Source organism: Mustelus asterias, unplaced genomic scaffold (genome assembly GCF_964213995.1).
Source record: "Mustelus asterias unplaced genomic scaffold, sMusAst1.hap1.1 HAP1_SCAFFOLD_35, whole genome shotgun sequence".
Taxonomy (NCBI): domain Eukaryota; kingdom Metazoa; phylum Chordata; class Chondrichthyes; order Carcharhiniformes; family Triakidae; genus Mustelus; species Mustelus asterias.
The window spans coordinates 1,445,623-1,472,562 of NW_027590117.1; the positions used below are offsets into that span (position 1 = coordinate 1,445,623).

At 44.6% G+C, this 26,940-nt stretch overlaps 2 non-coding genes and 1 pseudogene across 2 annotated transcripts; 2 read left to right on the forward strand and 1 right to left on the reverse strand.

Annotated features, from left to right (window-relative positions):
- Positions 1-15,962: 15,962 nt before the first annotated feature.
- trnag-ucc (transfer RNA glycine (anticodon UCC)) lies at positions 15,963-16,034 on the reverse strand. Its single transcript has one exon. It is a non-coding gene; the product is annotated as a tRNA-Gly (tRNA).
- Positions 16,035-17,905: 1,871 nt separating this feature from the next.
- Positions 17,906-18,292, forward strand: LOC144482303 (histone H2B pseudogene; annotated as a pseudogene).
- Positions 18,293-19,667: 1,375 nt separating this feature from the next.
- On the forward strand, positions 19,668-19,750 carry trnal-uaa (transfer RNA leucine (anticodon UAA)). The gene has a single exon. It is a non-coding gene; the product is annotated as a tRNA-Leu (tRNA).
- Positions 19,751-26,940: the final 7,190 nt, after the last annotated feature.

The window sequence follows — 26,940 nt, forward strand, 5'->3', positions numbered from 1 at the left end:
TTTTTTAGTTCTATTCCTAGATCGCCCAGTTATTCCTAGATCCTCGAAAATACAAGGATAAGCTCCAGCTCCCGGGGATAATGTTTTTCGATGTGGAAAAAGCCGTTTGATCTGTGAGTTGTTAAGATACAGGGAGCGTAAGGGATGGAGCATTAATGTATGATTCTAAGAGCAGGAAGATTCAGTTGAAGCTGGACAATACTTTGGTGAGGTCACAGCTGGAGGACTGTGTGCATTTCTGGTCACATCGCTATAATAAGGACGTGATTGCACTGGAGAGCGTGCAGAGTCTATTCACCAGGATGTTTCCTGTTCGGAGAATATGAGCTACAAAGAGACATTGGATAGGCTCGGGTTGTTTTCTTTAGATCAGAGACGGCTGCGGGAAGACCTGACTGAGGTGTATAAGATTATGAGGCGTATCGACAGGGTGGATAGGAACCAATTGTTCGTCTTCCTTGCAGGCTCGACAACAAGGCGACACAATATTAAGGTGAGGGTCAGAAAGTATAAAGCAGATTTGAGGGAACAATATTTTTTCATCCAGAGGACGGTGGGAGCCTGGATTGTACTGCCTGGGAAGATGGTAGAGGCCAGAAACATCAAAACTGCCATTTCCTTCCGTATCTTTGAATGCCGATCACCCCAGTCGCAGTGTCTAATTCAGTGCAGAAAACCTCTCTGAAACCTAATTGTGTTCATTACTTCTGGACTGGAATGCCGAACAACATCAAAAAGATTCACTTCCTGCTCAGTAAAACACCTCAGTTAGAATATAATCAATTCAAAACCAAACTCCACCCCCGCCCCTCCTGCGCCCCCCCCCCCCGCCCCCGCCGATTGGTTTATTGAGATAGGTTTGCAGTCCGTTACGTGGGAAAACATTCTTTAAAACTTTTCCACATTTTCTCCACGTGTGCAGTTTTGAGAAAGTTGCTGCAATGCGTTGCAGGTTCCAAAACCTAATCCCGAAATAGGGAAGCCCCGTGTCTGAAACGTAACATTTGTCCTCAAATAAACAATCGGCATTTGGGACCAAAACTGGCAACAGGTCAGTGCTCGTCCCGGATTTGAATCCGGGACCTCTCGCACACTCATTCTCTGTGGAGAAATGGCTTAAAGTTGATTTTAATTTATTAGTCATAAGAAGGACTAAAATTATCACTGCAATGAAGTTACTGTGAAATTCCACCAGTCGCCACACTCCGGCGCCTTTCCGGGTCAATGCACCTAACCAACACGTCCTTCAGACTGTGGCAGGAAATGTAAGCAGACACGGGGAGAACGTGCGAAATCCACACAGAGAGTGACCTAAGCACGGGAATCAAACCCGGGTCCCTGGCGTTGTGAGGTAGCAGTGCGAACCACTGTGCTACCATACGGCTGCAGGTGGGAATTGAATGTCCCGGCGGATTCAAGGTTTAGGAAGGACAGACATAAAGGAAAAAAGTGGTGGAGTGTCACTGCTGGTTAAAGAGGAAATTAACACAATAGTGAGAAAGGATATTAGCTCTGGCAACGTGGAGTGTGTATGCATAGAGTTGAGAAATACCAAGGGGCAAAAAGCATGAGTGAGTGTCATATATACACTCCCAAACTGCAGTGGTGATGATGCGAATGACATTTAACACGAAATTAGAGATGCATGTGATAAGGGGATATCGGTGATCATGGGTGATTCTAATCTGCAACTGGATTGCACAAGTCAAATGAGCCGCAGTGGAAAAGATGAAGTATTCCTGGAGCACAGACTGGATGGATTTCTTGAAACCTATGTCGAGGAACCAACTAGAGAGCAAGTCATCTCAGACTGAGTACTGTGTAATGAGAAGGGAATCATTGCCAATCTGGCTGGACAAGACCCTTGGGGATGAATAACCCCGTGACTTCTTACTGTGTTTACCCCAGTCCAACGCCGGCATCTCCACATGATGAGTGACCATAACAGGATAGCATTTTTTATTAAGATGGAGAGTGAAGTTGTTGGTTCGGAGACTATGGTGTTGAATCATAATAAAGGACACTATGAGGATATGAGGCTTGAGTTGGCCTTGATAGATTGGGGAGAGTTAAATGAAAGGAAGACAATGACAAACATTCAAGGAACACATGGGGGAACTGCAGCAACTGATTGATCATGTCCGGCACAGAAGCAAAATGGCGAAGAGGGCCATTCCATGTCCTACAAAGGAAATTAGAGAGAGTATCCAATCCAAAGAAGAAGGATACAGATTGGCCAAGAAAAAAAGTAGGTCTGAGGATTGGGAGCAGTTTAGAATTCAGCAAAGAAAGACCAAGGGATTGATTAAAAAGGGGAAAATACAGTACGAAAGGAAGCTTGCAGGAAACATAAAGACTGACGCTTTGAGTTTCTATAGATGCGTGAGGAGAAAGAGGTTGGTGAAGACAAATGTAGATCCTCTGCAGACAGAAATGGGGAATGTATAATTGGGGGAAAAGAAATGCCCGAGCAACTGAATGCATACTTTGGTTCTGACTTCACAAAAGAAGACATGAATCAAATGCCAGGAATGTTGGAGAATGCCAGATTTAGTGAGAGGGAAGAACTGAGGGAGATTAATATCAATAGATAAATGGTGCTGGGAAAATTGGAGGGATTAAAAGCGGATAAATCCCCAGGGCCTCATAATCTACATCCCAGAGTACCTAAAGAAGTGGCTCTCGAAATAATGGATGCATTGGTGGTCATCTTCCAGGATTCTATAGATTCTGGAACAGTCCCTCCTGATTGGAGGGAAGCGAATGCCATTCCAATATTCAAAAAGGGAGGTAGAGAGAAAACAGGGAATTATGGAACAGGAAGCTTAACATCGAAATGTCGGAAAAATTTTCGAATCCATTATCAAGGGCTTTATAGCAGAGCATTTAGAAAGCAGCGGCAGGATCAGACAGAGTCAGCATGAAGTTATGAATGGGAAATCATGCTTGACAAATCTGCTGACATTCTTTGAAGACGTAACTAATAGAGTTGACAAAGGGGAACCAGTTGATGTGGTATATTTGGACTTTCAGTCAGCATTTGACAAAGTCCTGCACGAGAGATTATCGTGCAAGATGAAAGCACATGGGACTGGGGGAAGTATAGAACATAGAAAAAATACAGCACAAACAGGCCCTTCGGCCCACAAGTTGCGCCGGTCATGTCCCTACCTACCTCGGCTTGTATATAGGCTTACCTATAACCTTCAATGCTATTAAGTTCCATGTACTGATCCAGAAGTCTGTTAAAAGACCCTATCGAGTTTGCCTCCACCACTACTGACGGCAGCGGATTCCACTCACCCACCACCCTCTGAGTCAAAAACTTACCCCTGATAGTGCGGGACCACTGGCAGTAATCCTGACGGGGCGGCACGGCAGGAAAGTGGTTAGCACTGCTGTCTCACAGCTCCAGGGACCTGGATTCGATTCTTGGCTCGGGACACTGTCTGTGTGGAGTTTGCACATTCTCCTCGTGTGTGCGTGGGTTTCCACCGGGTGCTCCGCTTTCCTCCCACAGTCCAAAGATGTGCGGGTTAGGTTGATTGGCCATGCTAAAAGTGCCCCTTGGTATCCTGAGATGCGTTGGTGAGAGGGATCAGCGGGTAAAATATGTAGGGGTATGGGGGCAGGGCCGAGGTGGGATTGTGGTCGGTGCAGACTCGATGGGCCGAATGGCCTCTTTCTGCACTGTAGGGTTCTATGATCTATGATCTCTTCTGTACCTACTCCCCAGCATCTTAAACCTGTGTCCTCTCGTAGCAGCCATTTCGGCCCTGGGAAAAAGCCTCCGAGAATCCCCCTGATCTATACATCTCAACATCTTGTCCACCTCTATCAGGTTACCTCTCATCCTTCGTCTCTCCAAGGGGAAAAGTCCGAGCTCCCTAAACCTGTCCTCATAAGGCATGCCAACCAATCCAGGCAACATCCTTGTATATCTTCTCTGCACCCTTTCAATAATTTCCACATCCCTCCTGTAATGAGGCGACCAGAAGTGAGCACGGTACTCTAAGTGGGGTCTGACGAGTGTCTCATAAAGCTGGATCATTATCTCCCGACTGCTAAACTCAATCCCTCGATTGATGAAGGCCAGCACACCATACGCCTTCTTAACCACCTCCTCTACCTGCGAGGCCGATTTAAGAGTCCTATGGACACGGACCCCAAGGTCCTTCTGATCCTCTACACTGCTAAGAATCTTACCCTTAATATCATACTCCTTCATCCCATTTGACCAGCCAAAATGGACCACTACATATTTATCCGGGTTGACGTCCATCGGCCGCTTCTCTGCCCAGTCTTGCATCCTATCTATGTCACGCTGCAGCTTCTGACATCCCTCCAAACCATCCACAACATCACCACCCTTCGTGTCGTCGGCAAACTTACCAATCCATCCCTCCACTTCCTCATCCAGGTCATTTATGAAAATGACAAACATCAAGGGTCCCAGAACAGAGCCCTGGGGCACTCCATTCAGAAAAAGACCCATCTACAATCACTCTCTGCCTTCTGAAGGCAAGCCAGTTCTGGATCCACAAGGCAACAGCCCCTTGGATCGCATGCCCTCTCACTTTCTCGAGAAATCTTGCATGGGGGACCATATCGAACGCTTTGCTGAAGTCCATGTAAACCACTTCTACTTCTTTTCCTTCGTCAATGTGTTTAGTCACATTTTCAAAGTACTCCACCAGGCTCGTAAGGCACGATTTGCCTTTGACAAAGCCGTGCTGACTACTTTTGAGCATACTAAACTTCTCTAAATGTTCATTAATCCTGTCTCTCAGGATCTTCTCCATCAACTTACCAACCACTGAGGTTAGACTCACCGGTCAGTAATTTCCTGGGCTATCCCTATTCCCTTTCTTGAATGGAGGAACTACATCCGCAATCCTCCAATCCTCCGGAAGCTCTCCCGTCTCCATCGGCGACATAAAGGTCATCGCTAGAGGCTCTGCAATCTCTTTCCTCGCCTCCCACTGTGCCCTGGGATACATCCCATCCGGTCCCGGCGACTGATCTATCTTGATGCTACTCAAAATTTCCAACACATCCTCTTTCTTAATTTCTACATTCTCAATCTTTTCAGTCCACCGCAATCCTGTAGTACAACCACCCAGGTCTTTTACCACCGTGAATACCGAGGTAAAGTATTCATTAAGCACCTCTGCTATTTCTTCTGGTTCTGTACATACTTTCTCACCTTCACATTTTATAGGTCCTATTTCTTCACATCTCATCCATTTCCTCTTCACATATTTATAGAACGCCTTAGGGTTCTCCTTAATCTTACCTGCCAAGGCCTTCTCGTGACCCCTGCTGGCTCTCCTAATTTCTTTCTTAAGTCCGTTCCTAAAAGCCGTACACTCATCTAGTTCCCTATCATCGCCGAGCTCTCTGAACCTTTTGTACGCTTTCCTTTTCTTTTTGAGTAGGTTCAGCGCAGCTTTCATGCACCACGGTTCCCGTAACCGACCAAAACCTCCCTGTCTCATCGGAACGTTGTCATGCAGAACTCCAGACAAACATTCCTTTTAAATCAGCCACCTTACTTCGGTACTTTTCCTCGAGAATACCTCCTTCCAATTTACGCCTCTAATTTCCTGCCTGATGGCTTCATATTTCCCCTTACACCAGATAAACACTTTCCTTGCTTGCCTGATCTTATCTCTTTCTAATGTTAGCGTAAGGGAGATAGAGTTATGATCACTGTCCCCAAGATGCTCCCCCACTGAGAGATCTGACACCTGTCCAGGCTCATTAGCCAGTACCAGATCGAGTACAGCCTCTCCTCTTGTAGGCTTATCCACATGCTGTGTCAGCAAACCCTCCTGAACACACCTAACAAACTCCTTCCCATCCAAACCCCTTACCTTCGGGATATTCCAATCGATGTTTGGGAAATTAAAGTCTCCCATCACGACAACCCTGTTATCACTACATCTCTCCAGGATCTGTTTCCCTATCTGCTCCTCAACATCCCTGTTACTATTGGGCGGCCTGTAGAAAACACCCAGCAAAGTTATCGACCCCTTCCCGCTCCGGACTTCCACCCACAGAGACTCCATAAACAATCCCTCCACGGCTTGCACCTTCTCTACAGCTGTGACACTATCCCTGATCGGCAGTGCCACTCCCCACCCCCCCCCCTCTTTTGCTTCCCTCTTGTCCTTTCTGAAACATCTGAAACCTGGCACCTGAAGTATCCAGTCCTATCCCTGTCCCCAAGTTTCCGTAATTGCCGCCACATCACACTTCCAAGCACCAATCCACACTCTAAGCTCATCCACTTTATTCACTACACTCCTGGCGATAAAATAGACACATCTCAAATCTTCGGTCTGAGCTCTCCCCTTCTCCATCACCCGTCTATTCTCCCTCTTACAATGTTTACAATCCTTCTCTATTTGTGTGCTAACCTCCTCGCTCTCAGTCACCTCATCACGATTCCCTGCCCCCAACCTTTCTAGTTTAAAGTCTCCCCAGTAGCCTTAGCCAACCTTCCTGCCAGGATATTGGTCCCCCTGGGATTCAAGTGCCACCCGTCTTTTTTGTAAATGTCACATTTGCCCCTAAAGAGGTCCCAATGATCCAGGAACCTAAATCCCTGCCCCCTACTCCAGTCGCTCAGCCACGCATTCATCCTCCACCTCACTCCGTTACTACTCTCACTTTCCATTGGCACAGGCAGAAATCCTGAGATTACTACATTTGCGTTCCTCCTTCCCAACTGTCTACCTAACTCTCTATGTTCTCTTCTCATGACCCCTTCCCTCTTCCTACCTATGTCAGCGGTACCAATGTGTACCACGACCTCTGGCACCTCTCCCTCCCACCTCAGGATTTCTCAATATTTCCATCTTGAGATGGATCGAAAACTGGTTGGCAGAGAGGAGACAAGGGGTAGGAACGAATGGGTGCTTTCCAAATTGACAGGCAGTAGCTAATGGGGTGCCACAGGGATCGGTGCTGGGACCCCAGCTATTCACAATAAATATCAATGGTTTGGATGAGGGAACAAATTGTAACACCTCAAAGTTTGCAGATGACACCAAGCTGAGTGGGAGGGTGAATTGTGACGAGGATGCAGAGATCCTTCAGAATGATCTGGACAGGTTGGGCGAGTGGGCAAATCCATGGCAGATGCAGTAAGATTTGGATATGTGTGAGGTTATTCATTTTGGAAGTAAAACAAGAAGGCAGATTACAACCTGCATGACTGTAAATTAGGAAAGGAGAGTGTGCGGTGGGAGCTGGGTGTCGTCGTGCACCATTCACTGAAGGTAAGCATGCAGGTGCAGCAGGCGGCAAAGAAGGCAAATTGTATGTTGGCATTCATTGCCAGAGGTTTCCAGTACAGAAGCAGGAATATGTTGTTGCAATTATACAGGGCCTTGGTGAGCCCACACCTAGAATATTGTGTGCAGTTTTGGTCTCCTTTTCTGAGGAAGGATATTCTTGGACTCGAGGGAGTGCAGTGAAGGCTTACCAGGTTGATTCCAGGGATGGCAGGGCAGATGTATGAGGGGAGATAGACTAGGTTAGGATTGCTTTCGCCGGAGTTCAGACGAATGAGGTGGGATCTCATAGAGACTTATAAAATTCGAAAAGGGCTGGACGGAATAGATGCAGTTCGAATTTATCCGATGGTTGGAGAGTCCAGAAACAGGGGTCACAGTCTGAGGATTCAGGGTAGACCATTTAGGACGGAGGTGAGAAGACATTCCTTCAACCAAAGAGTAGTGCGCCTGTGGAATTCATTACCACAGGAAGTAGTTGATGCCAAAATATTGAATGCATTCAAGAGGCGGCTAGATATAGCACCTGGGCGAATGGGATCAGAGGTTATGGGAAAAAGCGGGATTAGGCTATTGATTTGGAGGTTTAGCCATGATCGTAATGAATGGCAGAGCAGGTTCGAAGGGCCAAATGGCTTCCTCCTGCTCCTTTCTTCTATGTTTCTATGAAGCCCCCAAAGCGAGAATCACACCACGAGACCAACGAGCCGGTCACATGCAAGGAGCTGAGCTAATCAATATATGTTCCGCTCAAAGCAGACTAACTGTCTTTGCAGACCATGAGAGAGTAATAGAAAATTGAAGACAACACAGCAGATTCACAGGGAAATGTGATTCTCTTTGTCTTACACCCTGAGTATTGAACAAAATTTCAATGTTGGGATTGTAGTTCCTCTCAGCGAAAGGGACTCCAATCACATCAGTTCAGAGATTGTCGTGAAGAGCCGACAAGAAACAAAATGTGGAAAAGCACAGCTACGTGTGTTCAAATGCAGAGAAGCAATGTATGAAACGTTCCATGGATTGTTGATGAGAATGCATTAGGCACCATCCGTGCAGAATACAATCGATAATCAGACCATCGCCAAAACCATTCGAACATCTCGTCAACTACACAGAAACTTGTCAACCGTCTCCTTCCATTTGATTTTCTATCCATGAAGAGCTGGGGAAGAAGGTCTCCCTCACCAGCGCTCCTGGATGACCAGCCAGATGGAACATGCTGAAAATGTAGCTGCTGCAAATAGAATACATTTTCTTTCCATCAGGTCAGGGAATTATGGGAATGGAGCAGTGTGAAATATTCCCAGACCATGTCCCACATGTTTCTCCTCAGCATGAAAACTCACCACGGAAAGACTGAAACAGACACTCATTTGATCACATCATGATTCGCATCACTCATACTTTAACCATGAGGCCACAGATGAAGTCAGGATGACTTCGAATTTCTACTAAAACTCACTGACTGGCAGAATGATATTACACACAGGACTGGTGATTCACAACCACAGGCCGACTTGGCGAGTGGTGAAAACAGATATCACTGCTTCTGACCTTCACCAGAACAGACAGTGAAATGAAACATTGTTCATTAACATCTCTGATGCGTTGAGAAAAGATAGCTGATAAACAATTGCGCTGTGAAAAGATATATGCTAAACTTTGGGATACATTGAAAAGTTGTTTTCAGTGTTCGGGTTACTGCGGGTGGCTCGTTGGTCTACGGGTATGTTTCTCGCTTTGGGCGCAGCATGAAGATGCGAGAGGTCTCGGGTTCAAATCCCTGACGAGCCCCGAAAAGTTTGTTTTAAAGATAATTCTTTGCAATGCAGACGGCGACAATGAGCGAATGCCGAAGCTCCCGTGAACACATTGCAGAGAAAATATCTCTGCAGACTCGAAAAACAACCATGCAGTCTGACAGATCTGGGAATCCCACCGTCTGATTTTATTTTTTCCATGTATTAGCTTAATTCCGGTGCTCTGAGTGAACCGCGAATACGGGTGCGTTTCAGCAGTCCTGTTGAGGGGAAATTTACAATCAGGCGACGGACACATGAACAGAGGAAATAAGGGCAGAAGAAGGCCATTCGGCCCCACAAGACTGCCCCGCCATTCACTAAGATCATGGCTGATCTGTTTATGTTTCGATTTCCACATTTCCATCTGTCCCCGACAACCTTTGATTCTGTTGCCAAATAGGAATCATCTCCCTCCGGCTTCAAAATATTCAATATCCCCGCCTCCACCGCCTTCTGAGGCAGAGTTCCAAAGTCGCGCAACGCTCCGAGAGAACAGAATTCGCCGTCCGATAAGAGGAAGCTCAGTTTTCTTTAAGTGCCCGTTGTTCTGCATTCACTCACACGAAGATACATCATTTCCACGTGCAATTGTGAAGACCATTCAAGATCTGATATGCTTTGAACAAGGTACCTCCGACTCGGAGTATCCCCGTTGCAAAGATGCCCTAACAGAGGAAATTCTTTCCTCTTCGCAATCTGGTAAATCTCCTCTGCATTGTCGAACTTTTCAAGTTATCAAACTGGTAATCTCTTCTGGACCGTTTGCAACGCATTTACATCCTTCATTAGATATGGATACCAAAACTTCAGACAATATTCGAGATACTTCACTAATGACCTAAACAACTGAAGCATAACAATATTTTCTTACATGGTTAAATGCTTGTAACAAAGCAAACATTCCATTTACCTTTTTTGTTACTTGTTATTCTCGCATACTAAATATTTGTGACTCGTACACTCGAACAACGAGATCCCTTTGCATCTGGGGAAGTTTGTAGCCCTTCTCGAATTCAGTAATAATCTGATTTTGTTCTCTTCCTGCCAAAGTGAATAACTTCACATTATATTCCAGTTGCCAGGTTTCTACACGTGCACAAAACCTGTCTATAACTATCTCCAAGCTCCTTGCCGCCTCTCCTCTCCACAAGTTACTTGACGACATATATTGTGGCTTCTGCAAATTTTGCTGTCGTGCTTTCAGCTGTGGGCTGCGATAGCTGAGCTTCTATGGAGATGACAACTCCCAGACACAAAGTGTCCGATTATTTTTTCCTGCGCTGTAACTATTCTGTGTGTATGGATGTGAAAACCATTCTGTGTCCCTTGGTGTGTGATGCAGGAATTGAGAGTGGAATTCATTGTTTATATGTCAGGCTCTGTGGGGTATATAAGTGGAAAATTTTAACAATACTAATGTTGGACGTGGTTTTTTATGATAGGTATTTTGTAACAAGCAGTTGTAATCGTTGCCTGTCCCTCGATTCAAGGATGACATCTATTCAGGGCCGTGAATTTCTGCTATGGGTCTTCATGTGAGTGAACAGGCCCATTCTCGGCCCACAGAGCTTTCTTCTCTGTTACTTTCTTCTCTGCCGCCATTTTGCCTCATAAAAGTATGCTGTAGATTGGCGGATATGTTTCGCCCATTTTCAAGCTCCTCCCAGTCATCGGCATGAATGTTACCTCGCTTCAATCTGGAGGATGTCGGGGAAGAATTACTTTTGGAATTTCCCTCACACTCTTAGGATGCGCTGATACACTGGTCGCTTGTACATCATTGCCCTAAAACTACCCACCATCAATGGCATATATGAGTGAGATACATTCTTATCTGCCCTTCTCTGGTCCCATTTGATCGAAATGATTTTTTTTCCAAATCTTTCCCTAATTTAAATCCCAGAATCAGGCCATTCCTCAGCCTTGTTATTAGTGGAGAAGAAGGGTCCAGTTTCTCAGTCCGTTACCAGGCCATTCTCTTTCCACTCAATGATTCTTCTTTTTATGGGCTGTTGGTGTCGCCTGCAGGACCAGCATTTGTTGCCCTTCCCTAATTCCCCTTCAACTGAGAATGGCTTGTTTGACCATTTCAGAGGTCGAGTAAGAGTCACCCTGTTACTCTGGGTCTGGAGTCACATGTAGGCCAGACCAGTTAAGGAGGCCAGACTTATTTATCTGTAGTGCATCGGTGAATCAGATTATATTTTACAACAATCGACCGTAGTTTCAAGGCCGCCATTACTGAGACCAGCTTTCAATTCCAGATTGATTAAATAGTGATTTTAAATTTCATCAGCTGCCGTGGTGGGATTTACTCCGTGTCCCCAAAGATTAGTGCCAGCCTCTGGATTACCAGCCCCATCACCTTTCATCCCTGTAAACAGAAACAGTTCACTCAGCTCATTATTAAACCTCTTCCTGAGGAGATTAGATTTTCCTCCACAGAATTTTATGAAACCATTTGCTGCAAAGCCTGTTGCTCCATTCGGGAGCATCAATAATTTATTAAGATAACACAAAAAATATTGATTTCTTGGGAGGAGAATAAAATAAAGAGATGAGAAAATTTAATGAACAGAACAAGAAGGAAATGCATTCAGAGAAAGCGCCCTGCAGTGTGTGCAAGACAATGCAGAACTTTCAGCTGAAGAAGGAAATCTCGGTTTGCCGTTCGTTCTCCCAGATTTCTGCATAAAACGATCGCGACAGGACTCGAACATGCAATCTTCTGATATCATCAACGCACAGAACTACCGAAGTCAGACGCCTTATCCATTAGGCCACGCGGTCAACAGATGCCATGCCGTTCCAAATGTTAGCTCCATGTGAATAACTGCCGTGATTGTATTTATTTTCAGTTGCGTTTTTGGATGCTTCTCTGATTCCCAGATGCCAAAAAATTGAAGGGGAATCTCCAGAGTTTGTAAACGGCCGGAAACTAAAGTCCACTTCTATCATTCTTGGCTGCCTGTTTGTGTGGAGTTTGCCCGTTCTCCCATGTCTGCGTGGGTTTCCTTCGGGTGCTCCGGTATCCTCATCTCCAACGATGTGCAGATTAGGTGGATTGACCAGGCAAAATTGACCCTTATTTTCAGGGGGATAAGCAGCGTAATTACGTGGGGTTACAGGGAGAGATTCTCTGTCGGAGAGTCGGTGCAGAATGTCTGGGCCGAATGGCCTCCTTCCGCACTGTCGGATCCTATGCCTCCTCCACATCCTGTCTTAAATCTTTAATACCTGTCCCTGAATACTTCTGCTCGCAGCTAATGCAGCAACTTCCCCCTGTGTGCCTTAGTTCAATATGTTATAGTATTTTACACCTCTCGTACAGCACCACTCAATCCCGTTTGCTGCAAAGAGAGAAACTCCGAATTATCCAGCATTACCTTGTAGATATAATCCCTCATCGCTGGATCCAAAACAGTAAATCTCGTTTCCCCCCTCATAAGGACCCTCACGCACTTTCTAAGCTGTGCTTACCGCGTCTGGGTGCAATGCAAAAACAGCTGCAGTTGATCAGAACTTCATAAAGATTGAGCATAACTTCCCTGCTTTTATACTCAGTGCCTCGACTTACGAAGCCAATGATCCAATCCGCCTTCCTGACGACTCTTTCCATCAAATGCATCTTTGAACCTCAGGTCCCCGTCAGCCTGCACACAGTCTTGAACTGGTCCATTCAGTTTCTATTGCCTCTCCCCATCTCTTCTGTCAAAATGCAGCACTGTTCCTGAGTGTGGGATTAATACTGTGTCTCTGTTACAATATCACTGAGAGCTGAGGCTGCAGCTTTTGTTTCTCCAAGATAATCTTTCTGGAAAAAGCCGGAATTTACAAGGATTTTTGTAATTGAGACATTGTCTGGCCGTCTGTGTCTCACTGCCCTAACTCACTCTGTCTCTGTCTATCCCTCCACGCCCTCTCATCAACTTTATATGAAGGGGGGAATTTGTGGGTTAGTAACTGAGTGCGCACAATCTGTATATTCATCTGACCAAATAGAATTCAGCTTGTGAACAAGATCATAATTTCAACCAGTTCTGGGTTCACACAGGCACAGCTCTAATTGGCTGCAGCCCCCTGAATCTGGGGAACAGACACTCTGAGCATCGCCGGCCTCAGCGGTTTTAACAGTTACTGACCTGTGAAACTCCAACTAATGCCCGAGAATCCACAGCACAGAGCGTGGAGACGAAGTCCTGGGGCTGTCAATCTGAGACAGAGTTTGACCTGTCAATGTGCAGAGGTGAACATTGTGCCAGCGAGAGTGTGTTAAAGGGTCGGCTGGGTTAGACAAATGTTAGTGTTTGTGTGTCCGCACTCAGCTCCGGATTCTCCAGCCCTTCTTGTGTCAAATCGAAAGATGCTCTTGTCATTAGATCGTGCTGCTGTCCTGCTCAGACCTGAAGAAAGAAGTTAAGCGAAAGTTTTGGTCGATTTCAAGGTTTCAGTCGACAAACGAACTCTGAGTCAGCGCTCGACTGAGAGAGCGCGATCAATTCAGCAAAGAGACGTGTTGAAATGGAAATTGCTGCCCTGAATTCAGATGGAAATTTCTCAACCGGAAATTTTCAGATTTCAGTAATAGAAGTAGGACAGTCTGAGAATCTGGAGTGTCCAATTTTAATTGCAGTGGGAGAGTTTGTGAGGAGAGTGAAACACAGAGAGACTGGAGGAGCCGGGAGCTGACAACAGCTTGTCTCTGCTCCGTCTGCTCTCTGCCTTTAAGCTGCTCTGTGCCGCCACCGCTAGTTTCATTTCGGATCCAGGTCTGACTCTCACATACATTTTCCAGACATTCTTGGATATAATTTTGTCGGTCTGGGACATATTGTACCAGAAACATATCTTGTGCGTAAACAATACAACAACCGCTTTCTAAATGAGCTGCCCAGTTCGGTTCAATGTGTCAGAAATTATTGGACGATTTTAAAGCAATTTGGACGATTTGGATGCAAAATTCTCTCATCTCTGAATATATTCCATCACTTTATAGCTTGTGTTTGGAGTCCGGGGCAAAGTGACCACTTAATCCAAATACATTTTGAAATTAATTCAAACATGATATTTCCTGATGTCTTCTGAATATCTATAATCCTCCTTTACTAACGTTCCGATATGATTATAATTCCCGATATTCGACATGTTCCTTCCATTCTCAAGCTATTTAAGCAGGAATACTTAACGCCCAGCAGTGAACAGCTTGTAGCATTTTTTGAATGAACATGATATTTTATCATCTAAGCAGCACTTTGATATTCTCATTCATTCAATGTATTCTGATGAAGTGTATTTCCTCCGCCCTGTGTGTCATTACATAAGAATGTTACTCTGAAATGAGACGTAGTTTTGTTCTTGTGTCCTGATTGTGCTCTTTTTCTTTCTTCCTACGTCATGATTTTTCTCATGGAAGGGAGTTACAGCACAGACGCCATTCGGCCCATCTTGTCGATGCCAGCATAGTTCCCGATCATTATTGAAAAATACCACAGCAAATTACAACTCAATATCATGGGCTGCCCTGGAGAAGCCAATTAAACATTTCTTGTCTCAGTCACTGCGCGCACGGCTTGAACCTGCGCGTGGAAACGAGGGTTTCGAGTCGAACGCCTTAACCACTCAGCCACCGTAGCTGCCTATCTCTCAAAGTGATGTAATCGTCTCAGCAATGTTCATCTCAACTTCGTAAGAAGTCTCACAACACCAGTTTTAGTCAAACAGGTTTATTTGGCAGCAAAAGCCACGAGCTGGAGTCACATGATGAAGGAGCAGCGCTCCGAAAGCTCGTGGCTTTTGCTACCAAATAAACCTGTTGGACTTCAACCTGGTGTTGTGAGACTTCTTACTGTGTTTACCCCAGTCCAACGTCGGCATCTCCACATCATCTTAACTTCGCCAGGCACCAGGATTGTGCAGAGAACAGTGTGAGCTGAAATATGTTCCTCTTTTATTTGGTGTCCTATTCTTTGACTGAGAATTCATTTATTAGTTCAGACTTGTTCTTCTATTTCAATATTGTTTTCAGGATAAACAAATTGAAACCGATTTCTCCGTCCGAAAAAAAAATTAAACGGAAGTCCATTTTATTTCGTTACCGCCTATTGTTCTGCTCGAACTTTAGTATATCCACATGTTTTGAAACGCAAGAGACGGTGGATAAGGTCCGAAGTAAATTATCAAGGTGATGGCCGGGAAGCGCACTCGAGCCAACTGCTTGGAATGCAGCTCTGCTCACCACGATCGCACCATCTCTCAGTATGTTTCATTAATTGTTATTTTCATGAGTCATAGTCACGGAACTACCTTAGTCGCCGAATTCATCGGACACCAGGTGTATCGTAATGCAGTTGGTCGACTGAAATTGTTTACTCTCGTTTTTTGGAAAGTTTTATATTGTACCTTTCTGGGGGCTCAATTATTGGTTTTGAGGCCTGGTCTTTCACTTAAACAAAGTTTCCCACTGAAAGCAAATTTAGATTCCAAGTCCAACGCCTGAACCACTCGGCCATCGCAGCTGCTTATTGGCCAGTCGATGCAACCACCTCAGCAATGTTCATATTGACTTCTTCAGGATTATTGAGATCACAGTCAGGGAGGTCAACCGTGCTCGGTTCCCTTTGTTTTATATATTTATCTCTGGCTGAGAATTAATTTAATAGATCAGAGACTTGTTCATCTATTTCAGTATTTGCTTTCAGCATAAAGAAACTGAAGCCGAATTTTCGGTCCGGAAAAATGAAATGCAAACGTGAAGTCCATTTTATGACACTGCCGTCAAATGCTGCGTTCTCGCTGTTTTTGTCCACATGTTTTGAAACGCAAGAGACCGTGGATAAGATTCTAAAAAAATGATGAATGCGATGGCCGGGAATCGAACCCGGGTCAACTGCTTGGAAGGCAGCTATGCTCACCACTATACCACCATCGCTTGCTCTGCTGAGAGCCCCCTTATTTTCATTAGATATAATTAGGCAACTTCCTTAGTTGCTGATTTCATGAGACACCAGGTGTGTCCATAGCACAGTTCATAAACTGAACTTGGCTTGTCTCCTTTTTCTGGACAGTTTAAATTACCTTTTTTACTGTTGTTTCTGACTGAGAACTCATTGATTAGTTTTGAGATCTGTTCTTCCATTGAAACAAAGTTTACACTGAAAGCAAATTGAAGCTGAATTTTCCGTTCGTAACTCATTGATAATAAGAATATTCAGTGAATTTCATTTTAGGAGTGACCCTCTGCTGTTCTTACCCGCGATAGCTAATTAAATACGTCACCACTGTGATGGTCAGGAACTGACTCTTGGTCAAATGCACGCACTGTGACCACTACACCACCATCGCTCACCTAACTCTAACACTCCCCGTGCATTGACGGAACGAATACATAAGCAACGAGGTGGCATAGAAATCAGAGATTAGAGAATCCTATAAACGACATTCCATTTCTAGGAGGTTTACATTTTCCGTAGATCGGGGTGAGCAGCATCGCCCAATCAGAAAATAGATCTCTGGAACATGGAATTTGGTTAATATCATTTTTTGCAATCATTTTAATTGGTAAGAAACATGTTGATGTTATTTCACTCGAATCCAAAAAGGTTCTGAATGAATGGCGACCTTGCTGCACAACACGCGTTCAGCCAGGAGATGGCAGCAGTGAACAATAATTTGGATTTGCTGTTTGTGTCAAACATCGGGACAGAAATGGAGTTGCTGCTGCCCGCGGAGCTGGCCAAGCAAGAGGCACAAATACTAACCAACTGTACCCACTCCAAATAGATTTACAAAATTAATGAACAAACGAAAAACAAGCGCAACTGATCTTTTAAGAAGCTACGACAGTCTCTGAAAGCATTATATTAACACCTCTTCAAGAAGCAATTTGCTGTAACTGCTTCAATATGAACCGTTTCAATGTCAGCCCTATTCATGGCCAATTCACAAACAGGCATTGACTGGTTAGAAGTTTTAAGGTTATCAGAGAACAGTTATCAATGTTCTCAGAGAAGCGAAACAGCCGCGCAAACTTCATAGAATCCCGACAGTACTGAAGAAGGCCAATCGGCCCATCGAACCCGTGCCAACAACAATCCCATGCAGGCCCTATCCCCGGAACCTCACGTATTTAACATGCTAACGCTCCTGACCCGAAGGGGCAATATTACATGACCATTGCACCTAACCCGGCACGAGTTTTCATGGCGGAACAGCCCATTCTGGAAAGACAAAATCTGCCACTCGGACCGCAAATGAAGCTGGCGTCTGCTTTGGAGCTTCTGAAACCACATATTCTCATGCTGGCAAACTCCTACCCAAAGCCGGTGTCCTGACTTGAATCGATTGCCAGCTCGAGTTTCTCATTTGGATGAAGAATATGGAATGGTGCTGGACTTTGCATCCCTCAAACCTGTGGAAATCTGAGTCTTACCTTCACCTTGGTCCGTGAACCTCAAAATAAGTGTTCAGTTTATCCTCAATCATTCAATGCGGAGACAGCGGTTTAAATGTCATAACAATAAAGATGGAATTCAAATCAATTTAGGCAGAGATTTTACAGCTCGCCCCGTGTAGTCAGAATGGCCGAGCGGTCGAAGGCTTTTTCCTTCGCGAGGCACCATCCAAACCCAATAAATCACCTGGCAGCACAAGGACAGCAGATGCAGAGAAAGAACGACCACCTCTAAATTCCAATTCGTGACGCACATCATCCTGACTTGAAAATATATCGCCGTTCCGATGATTCGCAATCCTTGAAATCCCTCCCAAAGGGATTTGCTTTAATTCTCCGTGAAATTGAAGATGGCTAATGAGAAGAAACCAACATCGAAACCAGCTCCCAAGAAGGAAACGAAGAAAGTGATTAAGAAACCGGGAACAAAGGGCGGGAAGAAGCGGCGAAAGTCGAGGAAGGACAGTTACTCCATCTGCATCTACAAAGTGATGAAGCAGGTTCACCCTGACACCGGCATCTCCTCCAAGGCCATGAGCATCATGAACTCGTTCATGAACGATATGTTCGAGCGCATCGCGGGTGAGGCTTCCCGCCTGGCCCATTACAACAAGCGCAGCACGATCAGCTCCCGGGCGATCCAGACCGCCGTGCGCCTGCTGCTGCCCGGGGAACTGGCCAAGCACGCCGTATCGGAAGGGACAAAGGCGGTGACCAAGTACACCAGCTCCAAGTAAAACACCCCATGGACTGAAAACACCCCAAACACAACGGCTCTTTTAAGAGCCACCCACAATCTCTGTGAAAAAGCTGCGCCATCTTTTCCCTTATGAGAAATCTATTTCTGGAGAATAGGGATTTGTCCCGTTACAGAATGCTGTGAATGGGACTTCATACCCGCCCCTCACACACACTTTCACATTGATGGGACAATCAAACTGAACTGAGAGCGGATTATTCAACTCAGTCTGGGACTTGTGCGGGGCAATGAGGAGAAACACAATATTAGGACGCCATGACTTAAATTTAATAATAACTATATTCAGAGCTTTAACAATTGGTGAATTAACTTCATAATACAATGATGTTTATTGATCTCGGGTGATCTCGGCGTTGCAGCCGGAACAGAAGAAAGGCGGGAATGAAGAGGTTCTTCTCGGGCTCATCTGTGTATTCCGCAGTTTTCACAGAGGACGGAATCAGCGAGATTTGTGCACACTCAGGACACTGAGCACATCGGAGCGAACCCCCCCCCCCCCCCCCCCCCGCAATCCCACTCCCCGCAGCCCCGATTCTCCGGACACAATGCTACCGATTCAACCGGCAGGATATGGCAGGGATTCTCTCCACACTTCCGATTGTAATATTCCCAGCCGTTTTCAGGGGTGAGGATCAGAAATCAGCCTTTCCCTCTGTCCCTGTGAAGCCTGTGTGAAGGCGTTCGCTGGTAATCTCTGTTTCTGCTTTTCCAGTGAGCTGAGATTTGCTCCGTTTTAAATTGCTGAACGGAGTCTTATTTCCGCTGGTGACAGATAAGAGATTGAGAAAATCAAACTTTTCCTTAAATAGCGCCAGGATTCTGTGAGGTAAAATACAATAAACAGATGATAAAGTGTGAGATTGAAAGTTTCCTGAACATTCAGGCGTTCGGTTATTATCTATTTTTCCTGGCGGGCTTTTCCAAATTGAAAATGTAAACCAATCAAAACCTCCCATTTCTTTTCCTGGCTCTCCGATTAGTTACGAACCTGATTGAAATGACAGTGACCAATCAGAGCGAGAGTCTGGCTTCAGCCTCGCAAACCGCTCACAATGATTATTAATCGAGATTAAACTGACGGAATGTGTATTTGAGTTGTGAAATGTACTTTGTTCGCGCAGACAAATAATTGAAGGAACCAGAATAAATGTGATATTTCGTCCACGGAAGTTAAAGGGAAGAGTGTCGCCAGCTCCTTGTCACACATTCCGCATATTGTCACTGACGGAGAAATAAACAGCTCATCAGTTCCACGTCTGAGACAGCAGAAATAATTCCAGAGGCGCATTTTCAATCACTGCTCTAACAGCAGGAAAGCCAGATGTCGTGTCCACATCACGCCAAGCTTTCGTACCAGGATGGCCGAGTGGTTAAGGCGTTGGACGTAAGATCCAATGGACATATGTCTTCGTGGGTTCGAACCCCACTCCTGGTAAATAGATTTTTAACACGACATTCACGACACTGCTTTATTTCTCCTCCATGAACGGTATGCTTTGTCGAACCAGCATGCAAGAAACTGGAATTTTCACAGCAGAATAATACATGAGACAATAAGAAATCAAAACAAACTCAGTACAACTAACAGGGGGATTCATCAATCCCAGTCCAAATTCTCATCCATTATCAGATCATCGCTGCGTCAATCCCACAATAGTGCAGCCTCAGCTCCAAATTAAATATCAGATAAAACTGACAGATGGTTTTCTGTTAAAAGTTACACAACCTTAATAATGTACTCTGAGATTCGAGTTAAATACCAGTCATATCACCAAATCAGGGGTTTCGAAGTGGTCGCAATAATCCCCACAGTCTGCCCTCACGTACATTCAAATCTCAAATGCATTCTCAGATTCGGATATTCTGAAAGCTGGTATACAAACACAAATGCCAGTTGAAAACTTACCCTGCATATGAAACAAAAAGTTACAAAATCAATTTGATGGCTACGAACTGAACTATAAATTATAAACTCACGCTAAATCCTCACTTGCACTGTGCCAGGTGGAAGACACTCTCCCAATTCCAGACTGGACTTCATTTTACATGCATGTCAAAATTCTTACTCTGAATCAGGCTGAGTGTCACAGATCAAATCAATGTGAACAACCTGGGTGAAACTTGCATAGCAATCCAGTATCAGATTGAAAGATACATTATCTTTCACAATTGTGTTCACACTGACAGAGATTTACTGCTGGGCTGAAACTCACACACATTGTTTGCTTAAAACCTACCACATCAGTGGTCTGTTTCTGTGCTGGAAAGCTATTTGGAATTAATCCAAATTCATAAATAGTCCCAGAGACTGCAGGTTATTTAATTAATCCGAAATTCATAGTAAATACCAAAGATTGATAGATGAGAAAATAGTTCTCACTCACATGTACTGCAACTTAAAAACGATCGCCCAATTTCGACTGTGTTTTACCCTCTGTTAGCGAATGTGATTGGGGATTCATATTCTATCCAATACATGCATGTGAGTGAGATGTGTTCTGTATCTGTCTGTCTCCGGTTGTAATTGCGAGTTTTTATTTATTTATTCATTTTGAGAGGTGGGCATCACTGACTAGGCCAGCATTCATTGCCAATCACTAACTGACCTTAAGCAGGTGGTGGTTTGTTGTTTTCTTGAACTGCTGCAGTCCCTGAGGTGTCGGTAGAGCCCCAGTGCTGTGAGCCAAACAGTCTTTCAGGATTTTGCCACTGCAGCAGTGAAGGAGCCGCGATGTATTTCCATGTCAGGACGGTGAGTGGGTTAGGCGCCGGTTTGGGGCGGGGGCGAGGGGGGGGGGCGTGGGGGGGGGGGCGGGGTGTGTGGAGGCGGGGGATGGTGGAGATGGGAAAGATTGCAGTGCTGGTGCTCGCATGTATCTGCTGCCGCTGTCCTTCGAGGTGGTAGAGGTGGTGGGTTTGTGGGTGCAGCCTAAGGAGAGAAAATAAAAAAAATATTGTTCCAATTGGCAAAGGAGGGAAGGGTGGTTTTTAAAGCACTGAGTGATTAGGACCTGGATTGCACTGCCCGAGACTGTGGCAGAGGCAGCATCAAATCAGGGCTGTCAAAGGGGAAAGCGTTCAGCACCTGAAGTGAAAGGATTTGCAGGGATATGAGGCAAGGACTGGGAAAGGGAAGAGCTGAGTCGTTCTTGTACATACCAGCACACAGACAAAGGGCCGAATGGTCTCCCTTTCTTTGTTGTATGCATTCTGAGATTCTGTATGTATGAGTGTTGGACTCATTCTTTATCGCTCTGTCTCTGGTGCGACATATGTGTGTGATATTCATTATAAACCTATGTGAGAGATTTTGCAAATCTGTACACATTCTACCCAGAAGATACCTAATTGGAACCGGCCCTTTTGTTCTAATTAGTACATGATTCCATACGCTCCTCTACTCAAAATCTTCAATGTAACAGCATCTGCTTATCTCTGAAATTCATTCTCCATCGTCTCATTACCGAGGTTCCCCTTTAGTACATTGGTGCCAGTCGACTCAACTGCTCCAGGTAATAGCAAATTGCAAGTTATATTGACTACTTGGGAAAGTACATTAATATTGAATTCTCCATGGGATTTAAGGCTGTCATCCAATCATTAATTCCTGTTTGATCTGTCTCTGCAAAAGCGATAGTTAATGTGATTTTATTTCCGCATTGCAGGTCTGTATTGCGCCCAATAGATGTCAGCACACTCTGGTAGAGTGAACTTTCGACAGCAGAGAGGGAAAAACCAGACAGGAAATGTTCACAGTATATTGAACCTGGGACGGAGGAGTTTCGGAATACTAAATGTGTTGGCCATATCAATTCGAAATCTACCAGTACGCTGCTTTCCTCTGTATTCATCATTAAATACCGATAAATCAGCAAGGCTATGCTTTTTAAGTATTTTGAAGTGAAAGTATTAGCACCAGTCGGTATTTTCTTTTCAACCAAGTGGCATTTTGAATCATTGTTGTTTAGCATAGTTAGAATTTCATTATGCAACGGTTTAATTATTAGTACAAACCTATTAAAGCATATATTACACAAAGTTTTATCTATTTATAATTGGGGTAGTATATAGAGAGAAACTTGCATTTCTTGACAAATATTATTGACCGAGATCTGGGTGTACAGGTTTCAATCTCAAAATTTACCAGTGGTGCAAAACTTGAAAAGGTTATGAACTTTAGTGAGAAGGATGTTGATAATCTTCAAGAACATAGAACATAGAACAGTACAGCACAGAACAGGCCCTTCGGCCCACGATGTTGTGCCGAGCTTTATCTGAAACCAAGATCAAGCTATCCCACTCCCTATCATCCTGGTGTGCTCCATGTGCCTGTCCAATAACCGCTTAAATGTTCCTAACGTGTCTGACTCCACTATCACTGCAGGCAGTCCATTCCACACCCCAACCACTCTCTGCGTAAATAACCTACCTCTGATATCCTTCCTATATCTCCCACCACGAACCCGATAGTTATGCCCCCTTGTAATAGCTCCATCCACCCGAGGAAATAGTCTTTGAACGTTCACTCTATCTATTCCCTTCATGATTTTATAAACCTCTATTAAGTCTCCCCTCAGCCTCCTCCGCTCCAGAGAGAACAGCCCGAGCTCCCTCAACCTTTCCTCGTAAGACCTACCCTCCAAACCAGGCAGCATCCTTGTCAATCTCCTCTGCACTCTTTCCAGCGCTTCCACATCCTTCTTATAGTGAGGTGACCAGAACTGCACACAATATTCCAAATGTGGTCTCACCAAGGTCCTGTACAGTTGCAGCATAACCCCACGGCTCTTAAACTCCAAGAAGATATGGACAGGCTGGTGGAATGTGAATACACGTGACATATGCAACTTAATTTATGTAAGGAAGTGTGAATTGATACATCTTGGTCCGAAGATCAAGGAGAGACGATATAAAACAATTTATATTTTATATAAATAACATTTAGCGTTCCTAATCCGTATTGCACCTTTATCACGCCAAGATGCCGCAGTCTCTCCACACATCTCAGAACCCACTGAATATCCAGCCTGAAGTCTGCATTTCACATCTACTTGTACGGTGATCATTAAACATTTAGCACACCTACTTTCCTATGTACCTTCACTCCATCTGACAACTCAGTCAATGTCGCACTTCACTTTGTATATTGCCCATGGTAGGCTTATCCTGCCCAGTACCCATTGTGTTTCACTTTGTTCAGTTATATTGCCCACATTGCATACTGTTCCAACTTTTCTATTCTCCATTAATAATGAATGAATAAATAGAACCATCCCTTGAATAAACACTGTCACCTTTCAATGTTTTGCGGGTGAGTTTCATGAAGTGTTGGGTGTGATTCCCGCCTTTATGCTTCTGTACAAATTTCGTCAAAGGAAAGTTATTCAAATATATTTTCAATTTTCCTTCTCTTTCACAAAGAACTGAGCGGGTGTTGGATACAGTATCAATAGTAGCTTTAATAAGATAGTGATTGGATTTGCAAGTTTAAAGTCCAAGGGTCACATCAATGCCTGAAGTGGTTTTCAGGCTGTGGTGACGAGAAGAACAATGCAGATTATCAATTTGAATTGTTCAAAATCATAGAATGGAGCATCCATTGTTGATGAAAAGAAACTTTAAACTGTGCAGCTGTGCTCTGCTTCAGGAGCTGATTTTATGGAAATCTCCATTTGTCAAAAATGTTGCCTCACCTGGTGAGCATTTCCAGCATTTTATGTTTTTGTTTCAGATTTCCAGCTTCCAGCTTTGCGTTGTGTTCTGTGCAGGTGTTTCCCTGGAACAGGGAACAGGTTCTGATCAGTCCTGTGACAGATAGAGTAGAATGTGTCTGCCGACTATCAGTCCCGCGAGATTAATCTCCAAGCTGGACAGGAGAATGAGAAGGAGAGACAGAAAGGATCATTCTGTGATGGAAAGATTTCCTGTATAAAGGACACAAAGGTTTGTATTTCCACAGCCGTTTTAGCAGACATAAGATGCCCCAACATGACTTGCAATCAATGAAGTCTCTCTTAACAGTCCTTAACGTTTTAACTACGAGATTATTGAACTTATCAATAATTTCCACATTGTCAAAAATCCATATAAGGACAAGTAAAGTAAAGTTCTCGCACGTGGCTCTGTGGCGCGTTAAAAGATCAAGTGTAGTATGGATTGGATGCTGCACTTGGTTGAGGTCATTAGGTTACATTGAAGCTTCATATGTTTCATATGAAGACATTTTTAAAAGCAGTATCTCGGTATTTTGGCTAAGATGCAAATGAGATCAAGTCTTGGAGGAGGAATTGCTTTCCCTCCTCCAATCAGCTTGGCTCATGTAGATCAGGCCCAGGACAGGGTAAATGGTCGCTTGCCCTGTCTTGCCAGCCTGGATCGGAAATGTCTCAAATTGTTGAGACTCTGAATTGGACTTGATTTGATTAAATTGGAAAAGTATAAAAAAAACAGACATAAGATGCCCCAACATGACTTGCAATCAATGAAGTTCCTCGAACAGTTCTTGACATTTTAACGACGAGAGTTTTGAACTTACCAGTCGTTTCTACATTGTCAAGAATCCATGTATGGACCTGAAAAGTGAATTTCTGGCACGTGACTCTGTGGCGCAATGGATAGCGCATTGGACTTCTAAATGATGGCACGTTAGCGATTCAAAGGCTGTGGGTTCGCATGCCATCAAAGTCGGATTTTGGATCAGATCAGTAACAAGCAGTTTGTTCCGACATTGATATGATTTAGCTTTGGCACCGACATTTCCTGCTCTGCCATCTCTCCATGCTGTTCCTGTTTACTCAGCTCCCATAGAAACCACTGACTCGAGAAGAAATCGCAAACCCCAGGGGGCTTCCTTAAAGTTTGACACAACATTCGCTGGTTGGGTTAGCAATAGTATTTTTTTCAATTAGATATTACGCTTGGGAAGATAAAGAAGATTAAAGAACACTCACGGAACAACAACAACTTCTCAATAACTACAATCAATAGCTAAATATCAGTGCCTTGCAACCTGGTGGTATTATTCTGATGTGTCTGCTGCGCTTGTCCTTCTCGGCTGTAGTAGTCGTGGGTTTGAGAAGGTGCTGGCAAAGGAGCCTTGCTGAGTTGCTGCAGTGCATCTTGTAGATGGTGCACACTGCTGCCGTTGTGTGTTGGTAGTGGACGGAGTGAATTTTTATGCATGGGAAGCGAATGAAGTGGGATGCTTTGTCCTGGATGGTGCCACACTGTAGTGTGTTCACGCTGCATTCACCCAGGCAAGGTATCCCAGGAAACCGAGTGCTCCGGTTTCCTTCCACAGTCAAAAGATGAGCAGGTTGGGTGGATTGGCCATGCTAGATTCCCCAAGGTGTTTGTATCGGTAGATTAGCGGGGTGGAAAGATCCTGCGTGCGATTCTCTGTCGCAGATTGGGTACAGGCCCGATGGGCAGAATGGTCCCTTTCAGCACTGTCGGGATTGTGTGATTCTAAGGCCATTTGACTGTGTTAGAAATTCCCTGAGGGAAAAAAAAGGAAAACTGTCTTTGTAGAATTTACAGCATTGGGTTTATTGGGGATTTTGTTTTACTGCAAAATGATGAAAACAACTGAATCGTGTAAATAAACAGTCGAGATATTCGTGGGGAGTCGCGAAATCTGTGTTTGTTTCAACTTTGTAGATCATCCAATTAAAGGGAAAGATAATATTGACCAGCAAGAAAGGGACATTGTAACTTGAGTAATTGCAATGAACACTTGAAAGATCACGTGAAAGTAATCAAGGCACTGCTCGTGTCCGTGAAACCAGGATCTACCTGTGACGAGACAGGCGCTTTAACCAACTCAGCTGCAGAGCCTGATACTGCTACTCCTGGTACAGCAGAATGCTGGAAATAAGCTCCAGATCTGGTGGTGTTTGTGAAAAAAGAGATACTGCCAGATCTGGAACGTATCTGAGAAAATAGAGGTCGTTCACATTTCAGATGCAGACCTTTCACGGGAACGACCGTTTCTCTCTCCCCAGATGCTATGGGATCTCGGATAGATTCATGAAAGAAAATAATTGAATCCCACAGTGGCCGATCGAGACTGCACCGAATTCCCAGTAAACTGGGGCCTCTGCTATTTGTGATATCTATAAATAATTTGGAAGAAGGTGTAACTGGTGTAATCAGCAAGTTTGCGGATGACACGAAGATGGCTGGACTTGCGGATAGCGAAGAGCATTGTCGGGCAATACAGCAGGATATAGATAGGCTGGAAAATTGGGCGGAGAGGTGGCAGATGGAGTTTAATCCGGATAAATGCGAAGTGATGCATTTTGGAAGAAATTATGTAGGGAGGAGTTATGCAATAAATGGCAGAGTCTTCAGGAGTATAGAAACACAGAGGGACCTCGGTGTGCAATTCCACAAAGCCTTGAAGGTGGCAACACAGGTGGAGAAGGTGGTGAAGAAGGCATATGGTATGCTTGCCTTAATAGGACGGAGTATAGAGTATAAAAGCTGGAGTCTGATGATGCAGCTGTATAGAACGCTGGTTAGGCCACATTTGGAGTACTGCGTCCAGTTCTGGTCGCCGCACTACCAGAAGGACGTGGAGGCATTAGAGAGAGTGCAGAGAAGGTTTACCAGGATGTTGCCTGG